We start from the raw sequence: 21124 nt of genomic DNA on the forward strand, positions 1-21124 counted from the left end.
GCAAGTTCATTCCCCAATCCACTCTATTGAATGTCAATGATGAGGGTGGATTGGAGGATGAACTCTGATAAGAGAAAGGGCTTTGGGTATATGATCTACAGTTAAATACTCAAAAGCACTCTCTTCTTTCTCTACTGGCAACTGTCATGCCCCAAACTCGGAAAACGGGCTCACAAAATTTTCAATCGCCGAATCCGGCGCCGACAGCCTCCGTAGTGCCCCATTCTTGGATTTCGGCACTCATATGCCAGATTCCGATCCTGGGATCTTACAAGGAGGGTTTTCAGTGTAATTTTTTTGTAATGGAGCATAACCACAAGCATAACGAAGTCACAAAACAACATCACCACATATCCACTATATCAAAATGCAAAAAGAGAAATACAAGGTGATAAAAAAAACTCCAAAATGATCAGATGCGCACTCCTGCCTCAACGCTGCTGCTATCCAACAACACCTGCACGCAACGGTCGTGCATAAGCTTACAAAAGCTTAGAGGGTGGTGTAAGTATGTGCGTAAGGCAAGCGCCAAGTGTACAATATCAGAGTAATGCAAAAATATGTGGGTAAGTCCACGAATGCAATTAACTATACCAAAATGATGTGATGCAAGGCATGAATGCTATCGACTATACCAAGGTCATGCGATGCGAGGCCTATGTAGCCAAATGTCATATGCGAGATGCAAGCAAGCATGCCAATCCTCATCAAGTACACATATTAGTACAGTTCCTCTCTGGTATCACCGGGGTTTAATTCACCTCACACTGACTGCCTCCTCCCTAGCTGCACAATCAAGCAAGTGGAAGAGACCACATTATCCGCCTGACTAGTAGACTGCCAATACCTACCCAGCTCATCGATAGCGGACTCATTTGTGAGCTGGTCAAACTCAACCTACCTTATATCTCCCTCACTCAGGTGGATAAGGCCATACCCCCTTCCAACCGACCACGACACAGTGGGATACGCGGCCTACTGGTATTCGGCACTCGGGCGCTCATGTATCTACTCGGTCTAGACATTGGAGCATCTCCTGATACCAAAAAGGTTCTGGGATTTTCACCTAAGGACATCCTAAGTGCCCACAATGCTAGAGCCAATATTTCTGGTATCCCATACGACCATCCACGATGTGCCTGTGGAGGCCACGACCTGATGTCACTAGGGCGTGCAGTGAATCACGACACACAATGCAAAATGCATGAGTCACACCGTCAGTCATGCAACAATCTCGCGCGTACCATGCGCTCATGTGGGGCACTCCATCTCATAAGGAGTCCTATAAATGTCTTGGCCCAATGGCATTGCTATGATCAAACATTCCTCATATCAAGCATACATATGATGCGTATGCACATGAATCATGGAAGTGTACTAAGCATGTTATAAAGTAATGAACTATCCTTACACTGAAGATGGGCCTAGACGGCCTACACGAAACCAGTATGAGCCTATCAATGGGCCCTAAGGAGAGTTATAATGCGGACATTTAACCAACATTGTACTCACAATGTGGGCGTCAAACCATCCTTGTTCCCTAGGCATGACCCACCATAAATATCATTACATAAACCAAGGTGGAATCACACATTGCAATGGACCTTAGGTACACCCCATTGGCCTTAAATGCATCAAATGGGCTGTATCACATGGGCCTTATATTCATCAAGTGGGCCACATCAATGGGCCACACCAATGGGCCTTATGTACATTGCAATGGGCCATAACCCATGGGCCTTATAATACATCAAAGTGGGCCTAATCACATGGGCCTTACATTCACAACAAGGTGGGCCTCAACAATGGCCTCATACACATTAAGGTGGGCCTCAGCAACAGGCCATAAATACGATAAGTGGGCCACATCACATGGGCCATATGTGTATACTAAGGTGGGGTCCACTTGAACTATAGATCTGTCTTATTCTTACGCTCATGCCAATAAAAATGATCTTTCAAAATGGATGAACGGTTTGGATGCAACATATGCATCATGGTGGACCCCATGTAGATGGACAACATGAATAAAGCACACATGTGCTGGGGGGATAGACAGTTTGGATGCAACATATGCATCATAGTGGACCCCATATAGATGGACAGCATGAATAAAGCACACACGTGCTGTGGAGTTTCCACCGTTCGCCTGGACGGTGTGAAGAAAACACATACATCATAGGGGGCTCCACCATTTGCCTTGACGGTGGGAGACAAACACATACATCACTGTGGGTCCCATGTGGGGCCCACCATTATGTTTATATGTAATCCAGCCCGTTAATAAGGTCACACGGACCTAGATGAATGGGAAAAAAATTTCATATTGATTCAAAACTTTTGTGGTTACCTAAAAGGGTTCCAATGGCAGCCATTCAATCACTGCTGTTTCCTATGATGTGGGCCACCTAAGCATCAGATCGGCCTGATCTTTAGAGGGGGCCCACTTGAGGGAGGGTCCCACCCAGTAAACGGGGTGGATATATAATATACATCAGGGTGGGGCTCACGACTGGGACCGTGGGTCCCTGTCGTCCGCCCGCTGCAGCAGCGCTCTACTGCTGCTCACGCAGCAGCAGGCGCTGCCTTATATTTTTTTTAAAAACCTATTTTTCAGGGGTTTTTCATACATGGGGCCGGCATCAGGTAGATCCAACCCAGCCATCGGTCTTTACAGACCATAACAAATCCATCAAGCCCAATATTGGGCATCTTTCGGCGTGTAGAAAAATGTAAGTGCATTTAAATGGTGAAAATCACTGTTTTTCTGAAGTATGGCCCGCCAGAAAGTTGGATCAGCCCCATTTTGTGGCTCAACGCCTAAAATAATCTGAGGAAAGGGATTGACGATGTGGATTGAATTTATACATCAAGTGGGGCCTGCATGAGGGGCCCACCCAAATACTTTGAAAATATAAGTATATATATTTTTTTGTTTTTTGTTTTTTTTTTACACTGATTGCACCGCACGTCAGTGCACTCCTCTTTGTGCTGCAACGTCCAGCATCCCTAGACGCTGGACAGTTTAGATATGGGGCATATTTAAGGTGGGCCCTACCTGCAAGCATACTGCCTAGGTAGGCCACCAATGGTTGGATGGTGTAAATAAGGCACACATCAAGGTAGGGTACATCCAAGTGGGCCACACGGTCACATCATCACATACAAAAATAAATAAATATAAAGAGAGGGAGAGAGAAAGAGGGACACGTGTGATGGAGGGCTCCGCCACTATGAGCCCTCCCTTGCATTCAATCATACATCAAGTGGGTCCCAAATACATGTAGGCCCACCAAATCCAAAATCAATGGTGGAGATCCCTTCTCCACCAAAATGGAAGGTCTAGATGACCCCTTCTTATGCAAGGAAATTAAACATCATGATGGGGTCCATGGAGAATGGCCCCATCATGGAATGATCATGAGAATCAAGGTGGGCCATCAGCAGCACCTAGGGTCCAAAGTGAGATCCATACCATCAATCGGTAAGCCTTACTTAGCCATCATAAAAATATGAAAATCTAGCCTATAGAAGCACCCACTGTTCGATCTTCTTGGTCCGTTGGAACGCCGGTCACCTTGTGCTTCACTTTGATGGAGGGTGATGAGAGTTGAATGGCTATGATGAAGGTTTTTGGGATGGGAAAGTGGGCCACAAAAATCACATTTTTCTCTCCATGGGAAGGGTTAGATGTGTGCACCTCTTGCTAGCTTGGGAGTTGTGTTGAGAAATGAGAGAGAGAGAGTTGTAAGGAGAGAGAGTGATGGATGTGAGTGATGGGTGAGGTGATGGTGTACTTGACATGTATGGGTGTGTAAGAGAGAGGGTGAGAGAGAGTTGACTTGGTGGTTGCTTGGGGATGGGGTGAAAGGTGATGTGTACTTGACATGAAGTGATTGATTGATGGATTAATTGATTGATTGATGGGACATGTTGTAGAGATTCTCTTGGGATTGCAAATGCGCAACATTTTTTTTGAAATAAATACCGGCCCACATCTCCCTGCCAGGGTATCAGATCGGTATGCAATATGCGGTGTTAGAACCGTGGTGACGGTGCGGTCGCAATGGTATAAGTCTTGGATTAAGCCTGCTCAAATCTACGGGATTCGACTTACAGTCGTACGCAAATGTCAATTATACGTCGCAGGTTGCCGAAATTCAACGGGAAGGATCGTGGGAGTCGACGGAACAGTATGGACTAGGATATGAGTCTTACAACAACTAAGGACAAGCTCTCTATAAATAGGTAAAAAGTTTCAACGGATATAAAATGGTCACATTTATGACAGAGTTCGATATCATCCAGCAGGGTCGATATCATCGAGCGTATACTCTCGATCGCATCGACTGGCCACTCGATGACACAAACTCAAATGTCAAACGCTTTTGAAACATTTTCCTAGCTGGTTGAGGGAATCGAAACTTGCATCGATGTCATCGAATTTCGAACTCCGATTTCATTGACACGAGGATCGACTCCTCGACATTTGAAAATGAGAGAGACTTGCCTTTGAAATATTTCAGGTCAAAAGTATGATTAAGGCACACTCGATATCATCGGAATTTGAATATCGATGATATCGATAGCAATGTCGATGCATCGATAAATCCAAAGGATTTTTTAGTAAGCTTGCTGGATAGTTTTTGTCCATTCTCGATGTAATCGACCCAGCCTCAATATGATCGATATTTGAATATCGATTCTATCGAGTGACCCTCGATCCAAGATAAAATAACCTAAAAATATTGCTGGATAACAAAGTGTCCAATCCGATATCATCAAGGGCTTCGATAACATCGAAATTTGAATTCTGAGGATAACGAGGAGTACTTCGATATATCAAAGATTTCATGATTTACCTTAGTAGAACTTTGGACACAACATATATGATGTCGAATTTATTGAGTCAACTTTAATAAACTCGAGATTCAAATTTTGATGTTATCGATATGTCTATCGATACATTGATAATTCTGTCCAGAGGTATATGTGATTGCTGGACATCTTATGTCCTCATTTCGATAATATCGAGTGAGCTTCGAGGACATCGACAACACTATTTGATTATATCGATCAGTCTATCGATAAATCGACAGAGGTAAAAAACTTAGAGATTTTTCTGAAGTTTGAAAAAATTTTCTAACCCAAAAACCCTATGATATTCTAATCAATTTTAAGGGTTTTAATTACTTGGTGTTTTGGGACATGGGATGTGACACTGAGATTTACTTATGGTGAGTTCCGGTACATATCCAGTTGGGGCAGACGCTTGATTGATCTTCCTATGGGGCTCTTCTATCTAGTTGACTCAACAATCACGCTAATTGACAAACTAGGGCACTTTCAGGACGGTGGGACCCTCCATGATGTGTGGGTAATCTATACCGTCCAATCAATTGTAGTGATCATTTTATGGCATTCCAAAGAGAATGAGTTAGATCTAAATTTCAAGTGGGACCCACCATTACATACTTCATCCATGCTATCCAGCAGCCGTGGGTCCCAACGTGATGTATGTGTTGTAATCCGCACCATCCAGCCCTGGATGGTGGGACTCATATGATGTATGTGTTTTATATCCATGCCATCTTTTCATGTTGCTGTACACGCAGGGCCCACCTGTTGTATGTGCAAGGCCCATTGTGGCCTTACGTGAGTCCCATTATGGTTGTGTGTGAGGCCCACTTGATTTCGTACATGAGGTCCATGTGATGTGGCCCACTTAATGTATATGAGGCCCATGTGATGTGGCCCACTTGATGTATTTATGTTCCATGAGTGAGGCCTGGTGTGATTTATATTGGCCATGTGATGTGGCCCACTTGATGTATTTATATCCCATGAGCAAGGCCGGATGTGATGTATATTGGCCCATATGATGAGGCCCGATTTGATGTATATAAGGCCCATATGATGAGGCTCGACGTGATGTATATTAGCCCATATGATGAGGCTCGATATGGTGTATATAAGACCTGTATGTTGAAGCCCATTGAAAAGTACATTAGGCCCTTGTGTGAGGCCATGGGCCCCACCATATTTTAGGCTTTATGTGGGCCACTCCTTGGGAGCAACGTTGGTTAAATGTCCACATTAATGGGCAATGATGGTTAAATGTCCACATCGTGACCTTCCCTTAGGCCCTTTGTTAGGCCAATTATCGATACCGATTATGAGTAAGCATCATGACAGAGGCCCATATGCATCATCTGCATCTTGGTATGAGGAGTGATTGATCATAGCACATGCCACTGGGCAAATTATTATGGGACTCCTTGAGAGACGGAGTTACCCCACATGAACTTGCGGTACGCACAGGTTTGATGCATGACTGGATAATATGACTCATGCATCTCGCATTTTAGGATATGACTACTGTATGCCCTAGCGATATTAGGGCCGTAGCCTTCACACGCATATTGTGGATGGCCAGATGGGACTATGGAAGCTTCCCAGGGTAAAAGTCCCCAAACCCTTATAGTACTATGGAGGATGCTCTAATGCCTAGACCGAGTGGATGTATGAGCGCATGAGGGCCAAATACTAGGAGGCAGTATTTCTCATTGTGTCGTGGTCGGTTGGAAGGAGGTGTGGCCTTACCCACCCAAGGGTAGGGGCAATTGCTAGGCTAAGTCTGACCAGCTTGTAAATAGGTCCGCTACCGACGTACCGGGTAGATATGGCAGATTGCTAGTTAGGCAGGTAGTAAGGTCTCTTTCGCTTGTATGGTTGTGCGTCCAGTGTGGGGTAGCAATCTGGTGTATAGTGTATTAGACCCCGGTGATTATCTAGAGAGAACTGTACTGATATATGATACTCCAGAGATGAGTTGGATCGATATGCAAATTGGTATGCTTGAGCTGCATCTTGCACATGACATTAGCTATGTAGGCCTTGCATCGTATGGTTTTGGTGTGGCTGATAGCATTCAGGCCTTACATCGCATGGGCTTGGTACGGCTAATCACATTCATGGACTTACTTGCATGTTTCCAAATTACTCTGATATTGCATACTTGCATTGCTATCTTGCGAACACACTTTCACTACCCTCTAAGCTTTCTATGAGCTTATGCACTATAGATGCATGCAGGTGACACTAGGACCAGTCGTAGCTGAGCAGGAGCAAGAGTGTGCAGCTAAACTTCTAGAGTCTTTTTGCTATCATTGTTTTTCCCTTTTATGCGCATTGTATCTAAAGTTTTTGATCATAGTGGATTTTGTGATGATGTTATTATTATTGTTCATGGGTTATGCTTGTGGTTATGCTTTCTATGAAACGAATTTATATTAAAAATCCTCCTTGTAGGATCCCAGGATCGAAATCTGGTATATGGGTGTCGGGAGCCAAGAATGGGGTACTATGGAGGCTTTCGGCGCCGGATTCAGGGATCGGGAATTTTGTGAGCCCGATTTTTGAGTTTTGGGCGTGACATAAATCTCTTAAGAAAAACATAAAAATAATTAAGGGAAGGGAAGAAAAAATCTTGGCGACGTCTTCTCCACGCTTATGCTCCATTCCTCAGACCCTAGAAGATGCCTAGGAACATCCTAGGGACCCATATTTATAGTTTTGTAACTCCAACTTTCACACCGAGTTGGAAAAATCCAGAAATTGCCTCAAATTTATGCAGTCCGCGCAAAATCTATATAACCCTTGACTAGTCGAGGACAAACTTCGACTGGTCGAGGGTCACCTTCGACTGGTCGAGGGTGATGGGAATTTAAAAGTTCATGTTGCTTGAGTTCGAGTCGAGGATTCTTCGACTAGTCGTGTAGGAGACTCGACTAGTCGAAGTGAAGCTAGGACTAGTTGAGCAGGAGCCAGGACTAGTCGAACAGGAGCCTCGACTAGTTGAAGCGAAGCCAAGACTAGTCGAGGATCGTAGAAATTTACTTCAAAACTTTGATTCTCTTCATTCTTAACTTAGTTTTCTTGGATCTTTGGCATGTGAATTCTTCATTCTTGGTCTCATAAGATCCATCCTTGGCTTTGGTGATCTTTAAGTGTTAAATCCTTGCTTTTAGCATTCTTTTCAATCCTAGCTCTTAAATTCAACTTTCAACATAAATATGATTAAAATAGATCATTAAGCATTATCATGTTCATAAAACCAAGTAATAAATGGGGTCTAATATGTAATATTTAACCCTTAACAAAATCTACTCCCTCCATTCATCTTGCATGTTCATATTGGGGTTCTTCCTAAAATATGAAGTAGGTACGGGTCTTAGGTGGGCTACTTGCATCCCAATCTGTGGTGCGTGTGTTCACTCCCTATGCACATGCATCAGATGTGGGACCCATGTGTGGTCTAGGGAAAATCCACCCTGTTCAATCGTTTCGTTAGCTTTCATTAGGGCCCATATTTGATCGGGAGGAGGGTGCAACTTCTAGGTGGCTTTGTTAATGATTTTATACCTTAGTTTAGAATATGGGTCGTTACAAAGAATCTCCATCAGACTAGGAGATCAATCTTGATATACAAGATCTTCCAAAGATATGGACATTTCTTCTGGAGCTAATTTTTCCATAAATGGTTTTAGCCTCTGACTATTTACCTTGAACACATTATCATTTTTAAGATTCACAACTTCCACGACCCCATAAGGATAAAAAGTCTTTACCATGAATGGGCTGGTTCATCTGAATCGTAATTTTCCAGGAAAGAGATGCAAATGAGAATTATAAAGCAGGACTTCCTGATTTAGGTAAAATGTTTTCCTGAAAATGTTCTTGTCATGGAACACTTTCATCCTCTCCTTATATATTTGTTGAATATGAAATATTGCATATTTCCCCATTATTATTAATTGGTTTTGTGAACATAAACGTACTTAATCAATCTATTTTCACATATTTTCTCTTGCGAGGTGATTTTGAGAACTAAGGAGAAAAGAACGCTTAAAAATAAGATTTAATACTCAAAATTTTACCAAGTGAAGACTGGGAGATTTGAGGATGCTTAATGAAGAATTTACATGCCAAAGATCCAAGAAAACCAAGTGAAAAGGGAAGAGAAAAGACTGGTGGAATCACAAAGTTCAAATAGCAGGAAATATACAGTTCGGCTCAACCGTCGGCTCGACCTTTGGTTGGACTAAAAACTCTCAAAAGAGTCTAGCAAGCATTGTGATTTTCGGAAGTTAATTCGGCTACAATCGAAGCCAGGTTCAGTGCGACCAAAGCCAGGATCGGTGTGATCGAAAATATGTTCGGTACAATCTGTGGAGAATAGAGAGTTTAGACATAATTCAAGGAATTTCCGCTATAAATGTAAATTAGTTCGATGCGACAGAAGGCCATGTTTAGTGCAAACGAAGTTGATCGTCTGCACCCAAAGCATAATCAAATGCGTAAATTAGAGGCAGTTTGAAAGTCGGTCCGATCAAAGCTTAGAAATAGGGGTTTTTAGGAGCTTCTAGGTACAAATTATGGTAGGAGGAGTAGACCAAGGTGTTGGAGAACTTTAAGGAGTCTTCCATCTTCTTCAATCCTTCTATTCTAGTTAGTTTTTCATGTTTTCTTTTAAGAGTTTTAGTTCAATCATGTCTGTAGTTAGCTAACCTCTTAGGTAAAGTTAAGAGGTGAAGCTTATAGTTTTTTTTAATGCTTTTCTAACTTTGATTCACGTTGTTTGATCTTCATGTTCGATAATTAATAGTTTATGGTTTGAATAAAGAAGCATTTTTTTAAAAATTTACTTTGATTTATCGTCGACTACAGGCACAGTGGATGCTTAGGAATTTCCCTAATGCTCTCTTCTCTGATTTATGATTGTTTAATCTATAAAATTTCTTAATTTACCATTGAATAAAGGCATGCCAAATGCTTTGAACTCTTTACAATCCATACAAATAAGACTATTATATGTGGAACTGTTACTATGAATGTTTAGAATATGTTTTGAATTGTTTATGATGTTTTAATCGCGTTATCATCCGGTTAGATAGCTCGGACTTCGATTCCAGTTGAGTAATCTATGTTGAATCAAGTAAGGTGGTATTAAGATGATTGCAAGTGGATCCTTGGCACTCTAGTTTCCATTACATTGATAGTTTCGCTTCATCACAACATTCTTCTTAAATTCTAGATTTAGATTAAAGCTAGTTTTAATTCTAAAGTAGTTCAGAAAATTATAACACATTCAGTCCCTGTGGGTTTGACCTCGGTCTCACCGAGATTATTACTACTTCGCAGCCTTGCACTTGGGGAATAAGTGAACAATATTCTCATGTTAATATGCGTATTTTCTAATTTTTTCTAACTCCACAAGCTGGATGTAGTGTATTAGCTTTGTCAATGTCCAAATTAAACTTCTTTATGGCCCATCATACCTTATGTTTTAATTCCACTAGTAAGTGACAAGTGTTCGCTTGTACCCTAAGTGAAAGGTTGCGAATTAGTAATAATCTCGGTGAGACCGAGGTCAAACCCATAGGGAGTGAATGTGTTGTGATTTTCTGAACTACTTTAGAGTTAGAACTAGCTGTAAACTAAACCTGTGATTTAAGAAGAATGTTGAGGTGAATTAAAATTATCAACGTAATGGAAACTAGAGCGCCAAGGATCCACTTGTAGTCATCTTAATGCCGCCTACTTCATTCAATCAATACTTCAACTGGAATCAAAGTCCTAATCTATCCATTCGGATGATAGAACGATTAAAACATCATAAATAATTCAAAATAGACTCTGAACATTCATAGGATTGGTTCTCATATAATCGTCTAGTTGAATTGGTTGTAGGACATTCAAAGCATCTACCATGCCCTTAGTCAATGGTAGATTAGAGAATTCTATAGATCAAACAATCACAAAATAGAGAAGAAAGCATTCAGGAAGTTCCTAAGCATCCACCATGCCCAAAGTCAACGATAAAACAATGTAAATTTAAAAATACCTCTTTATTCAAACCATAAATTATGAATTATTCAACATGAAGATCAAAATCTCGAATCAAAGTAAGAAAGACATTAAAATAAACTACAAGCTTCACCTCTTAGCTATAGCAAAGAGATACGCTAACCAAAAGCTTGATTTGTAAGTGCTATGTTTTCTAGCTCCTATGATTGTCAAATTTTGTAGTGCCAAAACCTCTTAGAATTTGTGTCTTGTGTAGCTCATCTTCATGTTCAATACAATTCTTGTACAAGTTCAAGATGATCCATTACAAGGTGTTCCGTGTTGAGATTTAAGCATCACAAGTATAAGAATTCAAGTACAACATCAACTGATAGTTTAAGCTTTCAAAGCTTCATCTAAGTTAAGACAATAGTCATTAATTTAGTACTCAAAGCTCAAGGTGAAATACAACTCAAGTACCTCAAGCTCAAGCTTCAAGATATTTTAAGTTCAAGCTTCAAAAGGATAAAAATTCAAGTTTCAAAGTACTTCAAGTTGAAACTTCAAAATGTCTCAAGTTCAAGCTTCATGTTCGTCAAGATAACAAGCTTCATGTTTGTTAAGATCAATAATCAATTGAAGAAAAAGATGTTTCAATGTTCAAACATCGCTTATAAGGTATGAAAGACCTTAGATTGACCATAGGTTAGGTCATTGTTGATTGTATACTTTAATTGGGTCACTTTATAAGTGTATAAGCTTTTTCTTAGCTAGTCTTAGACTATGTTCGACTAGTCCTAGCACTGGCTCGACCAGTCCTAAGTTTGTTACTGATTTTCATGATTTTTTGTTATTGCCTCGACCAGTCTTAGAGACTGCTCGACCGGTCGAGTGAACAGTGCTCGACCAGTCCAGCAGGCTCGACTCAAAGTCTAGCAACTAAAATGAGTCCCACATGACTAGTCATGGATAGGACTCGACCGGTTGTGGAGGCCACTCGGCCGGTCGAGCAGGTCCTTCGACCAATCGTGGAACGGCCTAATCTGATCGCCCCCAAAATTTCAAATGTTTGTTGGTCCTTCGACCGGTCAAGCTGACCCCTGGACCAGTCGAGTGAGCAGTTTTTGCACTTATAAATAAAGCACGATTTTCAGAGTTTCATATCCAATTCAAGCAAAATCAAGACACCACTCTAAGAGATAAGTTTGTGATATTCTTTAGCTATTTAGTGCCCATTTAATATTCTCTTTAATTAGCTTTTTGCATTTGATTTTGTATTCTACATTCTAATCTTATTTGAAGAAGGGATTGAAATATTCCCATTTCTTGGAATCAAAATCAAATCAAGCTAGCCCAAAGTGATTTAATCTAAAATCCATTTAGAACTTAGAACCATTTCATAAGTGAGTGTGAACATTGAACATCTACGATTGAACTTCTACTCTGAATTGGTTCTACCAAGCTGCAATAAAGGAGAATATCCAGATAAGTATTTTAGAGTTTTGTAAATCTATTCTTTTGGTTTCTTTGACATTGTGCTAGAAAAATCTCTTTGTTTTGGTTTGTCTGAGGTGATCTAAAAAACTCAGAGTGTGGAGTTTTTAAATTGTGTAAGTCCACTTGAAAGACACAATTGTGAAGGTTTTAGGTGAACCTTGAAAAACCTATTTCATAGTGAATGCTAATATCCACTATGTGAGGATATTAGAAGTGGAGTAGTTGTGTGGCTGTTTTTCTAAACAGTTGGTGTACACACAAGCGAATCACTATAACTTATGGTCTTGTGGTGATTGATTGATTATTATATTGTGTGGATGTTGTAATTTCCTTTTATGCATTTGTGGAAGAATGTTGTAATCTTTTTATGCAAGTGTGGGAATGTTGTAATAGCTTAGTTTCTTTCTTTACTATTCTTTTCTTTATTTCTCTGTATCGGTTTGAGATTTTAATACACAGAGCGTTCTAGGAATCAGGTTGTCCTACTATAAGCCATTGGTTTTTAGTGTAAGGTTGTCCTTAGAACAACATCTGTATCAACCTCTTAATACTTATACATTTGAGGTTGTTTTACATTTCTGTATTATGGGATTGTTTAAGTGCTATCTTTATTTATATTTGTTTAAATTTTGCATGTAATTTTTAATTTGGCATAGTCCTATTCACCCCCCCTCTAGGACTTTAGCTCGACCTTTTCAAGTGGTATTAAAGCATAATAGCTCACTTTATTTATTTTTGGATTAATTTCTTGAGCTAATTGATCTGAAATTTTTAAGATGTCAAATTTTGATAACCTTTCAGTCACTAGGCTTCCAGCATTTGATGGCTCCAATTATGCCTATTGGAAAGCGAGAATGAGGATTTTCTTGAAATCCATGGATGAGAGCGTGTGGCAAGCCGCAGTGACTAATTGGACCGCTCCCACCACTGAAGTAACTAGCACTGATGGATCTAAAACGATAAATGTCTCACCTTATTTTTCTTGGTCCGCTTTTTAGAAAAGTGAGAGTAGTGCCAATGCAAAGGCTCTAAATGCAATTACTTGCGTACTATCACCAGATGAATTTAAAAGAATTATATCTTGTGATACTACAAAGCAAGCCTGGGATATTTTAGAAATGACACACGAGGGAACAACAATTGTCAAGAAATCTAAAGTCCAAATCCTCACAACTAAATTTGAGGAAATACATATGGAAGAAAGTGAAACTTTCATGGATTTCTATATAAGATTGAATGACATTGTCAACTCTATGTGGGGTCTCGGTGATAGAATCCCAGAAAGTAAAGTCTGTGTAAAGATACTACACTCACTGCCTGAACGGTTCAATTCAAAGGTGACTGCGATCCAGGAACTTCGTGATACAGATAATATGAGGGTAGAAGAATTAGTTGGCTCATTACAGACCTATGAGTTAAACTAAGGTAAATCCATCGCCCTTAAATCTTTTAAAATTATTTCTCAAGAAAATAACAATTCTAATTTAGAAAATTCTAAAGATGATATGGCCCTTTTAGCTAAAAAGTTTTATAAGATTTTCAGCTCCAAACGAACTCGGCACCCTTCCAGGTCAACCTAGTCAACGGGGTTGCAATGCGAGAGAATCCCTTAATAAAACGTCGGTAGTAGCCCACCAAACTAAGAAAACTGCGGACCTCGGATGTGTTCATTGGCTGCCTCCACTGACGCACAACATCAATCTTCGAGGGGTCCACTGTGACACCCTGCCTCGTCACCACATGACCAAGGAACTTCACCTCCTCCTGCCAGAACTTGCGCTTCTCCAGCTTCGTGTAAAGCTAGTGTGCACGGAGGGTCTGCAATGTAATCTCTAGATGTCATTCATGCTCCTCAGAGGTCCTCGAATATATCAGAATGTCGTCAATGAACACCACAACAAACTGGTCAAGTTACGGACGAAAGACCTCGTTCATCAACTGCATGAATATTACTGGTGCATTGGTCAGTCCAAAGGACATGACCTGGAACTCAAAATAACCGTAGCGCATCCTGAAGGTTGTATTCGGGATATCCTCATCTCGGACCCGAACTTGATGATATCCGGACTGCAAGTCTATCTTCGAAAAGAACTGTGCCTCCTGCAGCTGATTAAACAAATCATCGATCCTTGGAAAGTGGGTACTTGTTCTTGATCGTGACCTTGTTGAGTTCGCGGTAATCTATACAAAGCCTCAACGAGCCATCTTTCTTCTTTACAAAGAGTACCGGCGTTCCCCACGGTGAACTGCTCGGACGGATAAAGCCTAACTCGGGTAACTCATCCAACTACTTCTGCAGTTCTCGTAACTTCAACGGTGCTATACGATACGGGGCCTTTGAAATAGGTGCGGTACCAGGCATAAGATCAATCTGGAACTCGGTGTGCCGACGAGGTGGTAAATCCGAAATCTCCTGGAACACATCGGGAAAACTACAAATGACCGGTAGCTGGTCAATACTCAAAGCAGCTGGCTCCTCAACGGCACACAACAATAGGTAGGAAAGCTGCTCTCCTCTGGGCTCGGCAACAAACTAGAACTCTAGCACGCCAGGTATACAGAACGTGACTGTCCTTGAGGAGCAGTCTAATATGGCGTGGTACTCGGCGAGCCAATCCATGCCCAGGATGACATCAAACTCAGACATCGGCAATATAAATAAATCAACAGGCAAAAAGATACCCCCAATCAGAACGGGGTAAGATGCGCAAAATTGGCCCAACACTGCAGTCTTCCCTAAGGGCGTCAATACTGACAAACCCTTACAAGTAGACTCTATCGACAAACTGGTCGATCGGTAGAAATCATCGGCCACAAAGGAATGCGATGCACCAGACTCAAATAATACATGTGCAATGCATGCAGAAATAGGGAGAGTACCCTCGACGACCCCTCCTGATGACTTAGGGTCCCGCTGGGTGGCATAAAATCTACCCTGGGCCTGCTGAGGAGGTGCAGGTCTCCTCTGAGGTCTTTGCTGATGCTGCTGCCACTGTGGCGGCCTGATCTGCTGCCTCTGCTACTGTGGGGGAGGCCCTGGAGGCTGGTGCTATGATCGTTGTTGACCCGAGGTTCACGTCTCAGTTTTGGAGGAGCTCTCAGAGAGCGATGGTCACTTATTTGTAGCTCAGCACCGCGTATCATCCGCAGACCGATGGGCAGACCGAAAGGGTTAGCCAGATCCTTGAGGATATGCTTCGGGCCTGCGCGATTGATTTCTTGAGTAGTTGGGACGAGCACCTGTGATTGGTTGAGTTCACGTACAACAACAGCTACCAGGCGACAATTGACATGACTTTTTTTGAGGCATTATATGGCAGACCATGTAGATCTCCGAGTTGTTGGAGCGAGGTTAGAGAGCAGCGTCTCCTAAGTCCCGAGCGTGTGCTGTAGACGTCAAAGAATATCAATATCATCAGGTAGAGGATGCGCACAGTTCAGAGCCGGTAGAAGAGTTTTGCTGACCATCGGCATCATCCTTGGAGTTTGTCGTTGGGGACCATGTGTATCTCAAGGTCTCACCCATGAAGGGTGTGGTTTATTTTGGAGTGAAGGGCAAGCTTGCCCCAAGATTTATAGGACCTTTCGAGATCACCGAGAGTGTTGGCGCCGTGGCTTATCGGTTTGCCTTGCCATCTCAGTTGTCTGGTGCCCACAACATTTTTCATGTCTCTATGTTAAGGAAGTGTGGGTCAGACATCATGCCTGTTATTAATTGGCAACCGTTGGAGGTTCGTGAGGATGCTTCTTACATTGAGCAGCTAGTTTGTATCCTCGATCGAAAGGAGTAGGTCCTGCGGACCAAGGTCATTCCCTTAGTGAAGGTACAGTGGGGCCATCATAGTGTGGATGAGGCATCTTGGGAGAGCGAGGCAGAGATTCAAGAGCATTATCCCCATCTTTTCGATGTTTGATTGTATGATGTATTGTGTTTTGATAATATATGATATTATGTTTGCTATTCCCTTATGAGTTATGGTTCGTTACGATGGTAGTATAAATTTTGAGGATGAAATTTTTATTAGGTGGGGAGAGCTGTAAACCCCGTATCCTAGTCCGTACTATTCCGTCAACTCCCGCAATCCTCCCTGTCGATTTTTAACAACCTGCGACGTATAATCAATGTTTGCAACTGACTGAAAGTAGAATCCCATAGATTTTATTTGGCTTATCCGAGACTTGTACCATTGCAACCGCACCGTCGCCGAGGTTCCAACGCCGCGTCTTGCAGACCGATCTGATACCCTGGCAGGGAGATGTGGACCCGCGTTCAATTCGAGGAAACGTCGCACGTTTGCAATCCCAAGAGAATCTCCACGACATGTCAAATCAATCAATCAATCACCTCACATGTCAAGTACATGTCCCATCCCCAAAAGCAACCCTAAAGTCAACTCTCTCCCTCTCTCTCTTACACACCCATACATGTCAAGTACATGCCCATATCCCCATCACTCACTTCCCATCACTCCATCACTCCATCACACATCACCTCTCCTTACAACCCTCTCTCTCTCTCTCTCCACACTTTCCAAGCAACACCTAAGAGAGAAAAGAGTATGGACGTCCAACATTTCTAAAGAGAGAAAAGTGATTTTTGTGTGGCCCACTTTCCCATCCTAAATCCTTCATCCTATCCATTCAAACCTCATCACCCTCCATCAAAGAGAAGCACAAGGAGATCAACTTTCCAACAGACCAAGAAGATCAAATGGTGGGTGCTTTATAGGCTAGATTTTCATGTTTTGATGATTGGCTAAGTGAGGCCTACCGATCGATGGTATGGATCTCATTTTGGATCCTAGGTGTGGCCGATGGCCCATCTTGATTCACATGATCATTCCATGATGGGGCCATTTTCCATGGACCCCATCATGATGTTTATTTTCCTTGCATGAAAAGAGGTCATCTAGACTGTCCATTTTGGGTGGAGAAGGAATCTCTACCGTTGATCTTTGATTTGGTGGGCCCACATGTATTAGATCCCCTTGATGTATAATCGAATGCAAGGTAGGGCTCATAGTGGCGGAGCCCTCCATCACACGTGTCCCTTTCTCTCTCTCCTTCCCTTTTTCATTTGTTTTTGTGGTGTGATGATGTGGCCGTGTAGCCCACCTGGATGAACCCCACTTGATGTATGTATTACACACACCATCCAACCATTTGGTGGCCCACCCTGATAGCATGTTTGTGGGTGGGGCTCACCTTAAATATATGTGTGACCCAACTGTCCAGCATCTAGGGACGCTGGACGTTGCCAAACAGTGAAGTGTGAGCTGACAGTGGGTGTACTAACAGCAGCAGCAAGATAAAAAAAATTGGTTTTTGGTAAGGGCTGTCCATGTAGGCCCCACCTTGATGTATGAAATCAATCCAGTTTTCTGACAGGTCATAGTATAGGAAACAGTATTTTCTACCGTTGAAATCTACCTTGATATTTCTATACCTCAAAACATGTCAAATATTGGGCTTGTTTGGATTGTCTCGAACCGTAGAGTGCAATGGCTGATGCGGGCCCTACATATGAAAAAACTGTGAGAAAACACGATTTAAAAAAAATACATAAGCAGACAGCTCTTGCTGCTGTGTTTTGGCGGATGGACAATAAGGACGTGGGTGCAGAACATGGGCCCCACCGTGATGTATTATGAGTATCCACACCCTCCATTTTGTAGGCCCCCTCAGGGCAGTGAGCCACCCCAAGAATCAGCCATATACTTTACTCAGGTGGCCCACATCACAGGAACAATGATGATGAATGTCTACCATTAGAACCCTTACTGGGTCACATAAGTTTTTGATTAATATGAAATTTATTTTCCTCTGCATCCAGGGACCGTGTCACCTGATCAACGGTTTGGATGGCAGATAAACATTATGGTGGGCCACATGTGTGGACCCCACCATGAAGTAAGTGTTTTATCCACGTAGTCGCCCCTGTGTGCGGCTGCGTCCATGCAGCATGGACCCCATGATGTTTGTGTTCTATCCACACCGTCTACACCTGGACGATGGGACCCACCATAATGCATGTGTTGCATCCAAGCTGTTGAGACATTTTGGAAAGCTCATTTTAAGGCTTGAGTTCAAGATTGAGACAGATCCAGTATCAAGTGGACCACACAACAAAAGTAGTGGGGATTGAGTTCCTGCCATTGAAATTCTTTGTTTTTCACAAAAGTTTGGATCATTAGGAAATTTGTTTCCTCTTAATCCAAGTCTGTGTGACCTTATGACCAGATTGGGTAGAAAATAAATATAGTGGGCCTTGGGAATCATAATGGTGGAAAAATCACTATCTCCACTTATCTTTGGGTATGGCCCATTTGATATGCATGGGGTCCAATTGGTGTGGTCCATCTGATATACATAAGGCCCATGTTATGAGGCCCATTCGATGTATTTGTGGCCCATTGTTGAAGCCCACTTTGATATATATGAAGCCCATATTATGAGGCCCATTATGATGTATTCAAAGGCCTAGGGGTTATGGCCCATTGCAATGTACATAAGGCCCATTGATGTAGCCCACTTGATTTATATAAGGCCCATATGATGTGGCCCATTTGATGTATCAAAGCCCATGGGTCAAGGCCCAACGGGATGTCCTCAGGGTCCATTGCAATGTGTGATGCCTCCATGGTTTGTATAATGATGTTTTATAGCAGGTCATGCCTTGGGAGCAATGTTGGTTTGACGTCCACATTGTAATTACAATGTTGGTTAAATGTCCGCATTGTAACTCTCCTTAGGGCCCATTGATAGGCCCATACTTGTTGATAATTCATCACTTTATAATATGCTTAGCATAACTCCATGATTCATGCCCATATGCATTATATGTATGCTTGATATGAGGAATGTTTAATCATATCATAAGCCATTGGGCTGAGACATTTACGGGACTCCTTATAAGACGGAGTGCCCCACATGACCGCGCGGTACGTGCAAGATTCCTACATAACTGACGGTGTGACTCATGCATTTCGCATTGTGTCATGATCACTGCATGCCCTGGCGACATCAGGGCCGTGGCCTCCACAGGCACATCGTGGATGGTCATATCGGATATCAAAAATATTGGCTCTAGCATTGTGGGCACTTAGGATGTCCTTGAGTGAAAATCCTAAAACCTTTTTAGTACAAGGAGATGCTCCAACGTTTAGACCGAGTGGATACACGAGCACCCAAGTGCCGAATACCAGTAGGCTGCGTCTCCCACTGTGTCGTGGTCGGTTAGAAGGGGGTGTGGCCTTATCCGCCCGAGTGAGGGGGCTATAAGCTAGGCTGAGTTTGACCAGCTCACAAATGAGTCTGCTATCGACGAGCTGGGTAGGTATTGACAGACTACTGGTCAGGTGGATAGTGTGGTCTCTTCCACTTGCTTGGCTGTGCAGCTAGGGAGGAGGCAGTCAGTGTGAAGTGTATTAGACCCCGGTGATATCCAGAGAGGAACTGTACTAATATGTGTACTTGATGAGGATTGGCACGCTTGCTTTGCATCTCCAATATGACATCTGGCTACATAGGCCTCGCATCGCATGGCCTTGGTATAGACGATAGCATTCATGCCTTGCATCATATAACTTTGGTACAACTGATAACATTCATGGACTTACCGTATATTTCCGTATTACTCTGATATTGTACACTTGGTGCTTACCTTGCGCACACACTTACACCACCCTCTAAGCTTTTGTAAGCTTATGCGCGACCGTTGTGTGCAGGTGGTCTTGGATCGAAGCAGTGCTGAGGCAGGAGCGCACATCAGATCATTTTGGAGTTTTTAATCACCCTGTATTTCCCTTTCCACATTGTACTTAAAGTTTTTGATATAGTGGATATGTGGTGATGTTGTTTTGTGACTTGGTTATGCTTGTAGTTATGCTCCATTGTAAAAAAAAATTTCATATTGAAAATCCTCCTTATAGGATCACAGGATCAGAATCGGGCATGTGAGTGCCATGATCTGAGAATGGGGCACTGCGGAGGCTGTCGGAGCTGGATTCGGTGATCAAAAATTTCGTGAGCCCATTTTTCGAGTTTGTGGCGTGAAAAATAGCCTGAAGACTCTGTTCATCAAGTTCATGAATAGGGCTGGTGTCACGCCCCAAACCCAGAAATCGGACTCACAGGAATCCTGATTGCCGAATCCGATGCTGACAGCCTCCATAGTACCCCATTCTTGGCTCCTCGCACCCATATGCCAGGTTCTGATCCTGGGATCTTACAAGGAGCATTTTTTAACATACATTTGTTTCGTAAGAAGCATAACCACGAGTTTACCTAAATCACAAAAGCAACATCATCATCACATATCCACTAATATAAACTTTGAATACAATGCTGAAAGGGAAATACATATATCAAAATAAAATCAAAGCTCCAGAAGACAATCGCACGCTCCAAGCTCAACGCTGCTGCAACCTAACGACACCTACATGCATCTATCGTGCATACGCTTATAAAAAGCTTAGAGGGTGGTGAAAGTATGTGCATAAGTTGAGTTCCAAGTATATAGATATCTGAGTAATTAGAGTAAGCGAAAATATTGACAAGCCCGGAATCATACAATATCAGAATAATGCGAAAACATGCTGATAGGCCCATAAATACCATTAGCCTTATCCAAACTATACGATGCAAAAATATAATAAACCAATATCATATACTGAGGAAGCAATGTAGATCAGCTATGCAATGCAGAGATAATAAGCCAAATACTATGTACTGAGGATGCAATGCAATATGCGATGCGAATGAAATGACCAAGTTGGAG

Source organism: Magnolia sinica, chromosome 7 (genome assembly GCF_029962835.1).
Source record: "Magnolia sinica isolate HGM2019 chromosome 7, MsV1, whole genome shotgun sequence".
Lineage (NCBI taxonomy): Eukaryota > Viridiplantae > Streptophyta > Magnoliopsida > Magnoliales > Magnoliaceae > Magnolia > Magnolia sinica.